Raw genomic sequence first — 5,542 nt, forward strand, 5'->3', positions numbered from 1 at the left:
TGAAGGGGGTGTGACCAGCTGCAAACAGCCATCAGCCCCTCACCCAGGCTGGCCAGGCACCCAAGCGGGACCCCCACCCTGATCCAGGACACCCTTCAGAGCAAACCAGCCGGCCCCCTCCCATGCACCAGGCCTCTATCCTATATAGTAAAAGGGTAATATGAAAACTGACCCTAACAGCAGAAAGACTGGGAATGTCTGGTCACTATGACACACACTGACCACCAGGGGGAAGATGCTCAATGCAGGAGCTGCCCTCTGGTGGTCAGTGTGCTCCCACAGAGGAAGGTCTGCTCAGCCACAAGCCAGGCTGATGGCTGCCAGTACAGCGGTGGTGGTGGGAGCCTCTCCTGCCTCCTCAGCAGTGCTAAGGATGTCTGACTGCAGCTTAGGTCTGCTCCCCGCTGGCAAGTGGACATCCCCCGAGGGCTACTGGGCTGCCAGAGGGATGTCTGATTGCCATCTTAGGCCCAATCCTCCCGGGAGCAGGCCTAAGCCAGCAAGTGGTCACCCCCGAGGGGTCCCAGACTGTGAGAGGGCACAGGCCTGGCTGAGGAACCCCCTAACCCAAAGTGCACAAATTTTTGTGCACCAGGCCTCTCGTCTAAATATATAAAAGCCTAATGTGCAAACTGTCCCCTTGGGAGTTCAACCGGGAGACTGGGAGTTCAATCGCTCACCATGACATGCACTGACCACCAGGGGGTGGCGTAGAATGAAGGAAGGCCCCCCTGGCAGCGGGAAGGCCCCAATCTGCCTACTGATGAGCACTTGAGCCAGGCCTAGGGACCCTACTCATGCATGAATTTTGTGCACCGGGTCTCTAGTTTATCTATACTAATAAAAGGGTGATATGCTAATTAGAGCAGATATCTTCTGGATGTCCATCTGGACATCCATCCAGGACAAAGCCACAGCCGCTGCAAGGGCCTAGGGCCAGCGCCATGTGGGAGAGACAGGCCGGTCCGGCACTCGCGCGGGAAGGGCAGGCCAATTCGGTGCTAGTGTGGGAGGGGAGGGGCAGGCCAGGGCGGGCCCCTTTTGCAGAGATGGCGAGAAGGCATTGCCGCACCCCCTTCCACAAAGGTGGTGCAGGACAGGCCGCAGTGTGGCCTGGTCCCAGTGCTGCCCTCATCTATACTAATAAAAGGGTAATATGCTAATTAGGGTGGACAACTTCTGGATGTCCATCTGGACATCCATCCAGGACAAAGCCACAGAGGCAGCAATGTGGGCCTGGTCCAGGCGCCAAGCCTCCACAGAGGCTGGACGGGGTGCAACCTGCTGTGCCTCAACCTCCCACAGCTCCTCCTCCACCTGGCCTGGCCCCAGATCACCCTCCACCCACCAGTGGGTGGGGGGCAGGGCCAGCGCTAAGAAGCGAGGGGTGAGGGCTGGCAGCTGCAGTGGCTGGCAATGGCAGCAGCAGCAGGGTGATGGGGGCAGCGCTTTCCCCTGATCATCCGATCACCTCCTGCAGAAGAGGAGATCCCCTGAGGGCTCCTGGACTGTGAGAGGTGGCAGACCAGGTTGAAGGACCCCCTCTTTGCCCCCCATGCATTAATTTCGTGCACTAGGCCTCTAGTATATATATAAAAGGCTAAGCGTCTGTCCTTCCCTCCAATCAGTAGCTATGACATGCACTGACCACCAGGGGGCAGACGCTTGATGCAGGAGCTGCCATGATGTGCACTGGCCATTTAAAAATAAATGGCACCACGGACCTGGCGCTGACAAACCAACACTCGGCTTCCCCCAAGTAGGACACAGGACCTACCACCACCCCAGAGCGACACCCCACCAAATCACAGCCAAAGCTGTCAAGACCCTAAGGCACAAAATGCAGCCCACAGCCCAGCCCAGGCCAGAAATGGTCACTGAGGGCACTGGGTAATGATGTCATGTAGCAACACCTGGCTTCCTCTCCCTAGTAACTAGCTTCCTTGGAGTTTCTTCAGCCCAGGAACCTGACTTGCTTTATAGCCAGGTGCAAACATTTTACAGTTCAACCAAATGTTTTTGAAACATTTTTCCATGCCTCATCTCATTTGATCCTCACAGAAGTCCTGGATTAGGTAGATAGAAGACTTAGTAGAATCCTATTTTCTTTTCATTAGCAAGACAATGGAAATTTAGAAAGTTTAGAAACTTGACCCAACTGAAGAGAAATAAGAAACAGTGTAACTTGAAAATGACTTCAGGTTTTCTCACTGCACAGAATATAGTCAAACACTGCTACAGTTAAATATTTTACCATCTTTTTCTCCCTGCATGATCTACCATAATAATCTGCTTCTTATTGATATTTACTGCTGTGTTGTTGACAATTACCTGAAAGAAAATTTGGGGTGCTTCACTGAGCTGGAAAAAAGTTTAGCTAAATCAGAAAGCAGGTCTAATTAAGCAAGTTTATCGATATATATATATAAAAGTCTAAGTTGACTTGCACATGCGCGATACATATAAAGCTCTCGCTGGTGCCAATCGCATGTGTGTGTTTCAATCCGTCATTGTCGATCGTGAATTTGGTTGACACTTCTATTATAAAGAAAGGGCGAATAGTGGTATTAAAATATTTCTTAATTAATTTCCTTTCATGTGCACAAATCTGTGCACAAGGACACTAGTATTTTCATAAAAAGAAGACATTTATGCAGATAAAAGCACATCAACAACCACAAACATAACAACTTTTGTTATGTGTTCATTAAGCCTCATTATTTACAAATGTCTCTCTTCCTGATAGTAAAATGATAAAGATTATCATCAGCTCATTCCTTGAAATTAGGAGTCAAGTGTTAAAATACTATTTCTTTGGGCATCTGTCCTCATGACACTGAGCCTAATTTAGAAGGACAACAATCAAACCTTATTTTTGTTCCTCCTTCACTTCAGTGATTCTATTACTTTATCTGACTTGTATCACTTCACCTATTTTATCCCTAATTTGTGATAACCTTGAGATTGACACAGAGCCACATGCAATAGTTCATGTTACCTTAGTACCATGTATTAATAGTTGCATTAGTATATTTCCAAAGTAAGTGAACTTTTAAAATTTGGATGGGTATGTTTTGGAAAATCATATTCCTGCCCACACTTTCTCTTTAAAATTGAGATGAACCCTGAAAAACCTTTGTTCCATGGACTGTGAATTACCAGCTTACATTAAGCAACCCTACAATGTTGGATTGTGCTGACCAGCAAATCCATTAGCCTAGCTTCCTAGAAGAGTACTCCTGATCATTTTAAATGACACCTTTGACTCTACAAGATGCTTCCAGTGCTCCCCAAATGCAAAAATAAACTTTGGAAGCCACTAGATGTTTCAGGACCACCAACAGAGGACCAAGACCTGGATAGTTTCAGTAACTATAGTGTCTTCCTTCTAGATATAAGACGTTTTGAGAAAACTGCTAAATTTTAGAATATACCTGTTGAATCCATCTTTTTAAAAAATTTATCTTTATTGTTGAAATTATTACAGAAGGCCACTATTTTTCCCCATTGATCTCCTCCATCCCATACCCCCCACCCCGCCAGGCCTGTTTGTGTCCATGGGTATGCCTAAATGCATATAAGTTTTTTGGTTAATCTTTTCCCACCTACCCCCGCCTTCCCTCTGAGATGTATCAGTTTTCCAGTTTTCCATGCTTCTATGACTTTGGATCTATTTTGTTCATCAGTGAATCCACCTTTATCTCTCTACAAAGTTCCTTTATGTTTGTAGATTTACAACATGAATTGTACTAGCAGACTAATGGATTTGATTAAAATATAAAATTACCACCTATTACATCTAAATTAGTTATAATGGTCTAGTTCAAGATAGTGATGGACACACTGAATCTACAGCTACATACAGAACAATTTCCTCTGAAAGAAATCCAGAAACTAGCTGTGTGACTTCTATACACTGGGCAAATGAGAGAAAACTCATATTGAAACAGATAAGAAAGGCTGTAACACTATGTTATCATAAACTCCACACCTGGCATAGTGACACACAACCAGGAAGGACTCCCAGCTTCTCCCTGAGTAGCAATGGGTATGTACATCACATGTGATGCTCCAACTTTTAAGATTTCTATGTACAGGATGAGTTGCCAAAACACCTAGCTTTGAAAGCCAAGGGGGCTTGTGTTCATGTCCCACAATGCTACAGCAAACACAGAGACAGTTAATAAAGGTCCCATGTGACTTACCATGGCTCAACACACAGAGGCAACAGATTGACACAAGCCAGTCTTTATGTGAAAGTAGCATATTTGTTTTTGGAAAAAAAGTGTATTTCTAAATTTGGGGCACAGGTTTCTAATTTAACACACACCTAGGAGCCAACAGCAATACTCTCCAGAGATCACAGAGGCCAATGGAAGCCAACTTCATGATTTTCCTCTGTCCCACCCCAGGTCACTGATATCCCCCAAAAGGAGCTTGTGTACATGCCTGGTATCCCTAGCTGTTGTGGCTGTCATTCAGGATACACATCCATTGGTAGCCTGGCTCTGATAGCCAACAGGGCTTGTGTTTATGGATTCAAGGAGAAGGTGGCATACAAAGAAAGAGTTCTTAGCTGCTCATTGCCCCAGGAATCAGTTCAAATAGAAGAGAGAAACTCTCATTTTCCAATCTTCACCTAAAAAAAGTATGTTTGCATACTTTAAAAGTTGTTACCTGAAAGTCTGCCTTCCAATCAGCCTGTATCTAGGCATTGACTGAGAGTCTGTCCTTGGGGAGATTAAAAGGTCTTGGCATATTCTAAACTACTGGTAGCCATTAAGAATAAGAAGACTGCTTGGACAATTACAAGGTCTGAGAAACAACTAAGAGGTAAGTCAGAGTCGAATGGGAGGTTTTATCTGCTACAAAAGCTACTTCTTTAAAACTGAGAGAGGTGGCTGTTTTATTTAATTTTCAGAAACCAACACAGGGAGTCAAGGAAAATGAAAAACAAAGAATTATATTCCAAATAAACAAAAATAAATAAATAAAAACTCAGAAAAGACATTAATGAAACAGAGGTAAGTGATTTACCTGATAAAGGGTTCAAAATAAGGGTCACAAAGATGCTCACTGAGGTCCCAAGAACAATTAATGAACAAAGTGAAAATTTAAACAAGGGACAGAAAGTACCAAACACAAATAGATAGCTGAAGAATACAGGAACTGAACTGAAAATTTCAATATAGGGATTTAACATAAGAAAATATGAAACAGAAAAACAAATCAGAACATTTTAAGATAGGACAGAAGAATTTATCCAATCATAGGAGCATAAAGAAAAAAGAATGAAAAAGAGTGAAGATAGCATAAGGTCTTATGGGATAACATCAGGTGGACCATGTTGGTTAGCAAACTGGCTCCTTACTCAGAAGGCAAGGAGAGGCCTAAGAGGCAGGTGACAACAGATTGATAGGTAACAGATTTAATAAGTAAGGGAACTTACTTATGAGAATTACCTTGGTTCCCACAAGATGAGTAGATCTCATTTGCTGCTAGAATCTGAAAAATTTATATAGAGACCTTAATTCAGTTCATA

At 44.2% G+C, this 5,542-nt stretch overlaps 1 protein-coding gene across 1 annotated transcript in view; it reads left to right on the top strand.

Moving 5' to 3' along the window:
- LOC102260640 (phospholipid scramblase 1) overlaps positions 1-5,542 on the top strand; it is a 112,699-nt gene that overhangs the window by 32,199 nt on the left and 74,958 nt on the right. The gene's annotated exons all lie outside the window — the stretch shown is intronic.

This window comes from Myotis brandtii, unplaced genomic scaffold, assembly GCF_000412655.1.
Source record: "Myotis brandtii unplaced genomic scaffold, ASM41265v1 scaffold373, whole genome shotgun sequence".
NCBI lineage: Eukaryota > Metazoa > Chordata > Mammalia > Chiroptera > Vespertilionidae > Myotis > Myotis brandtii.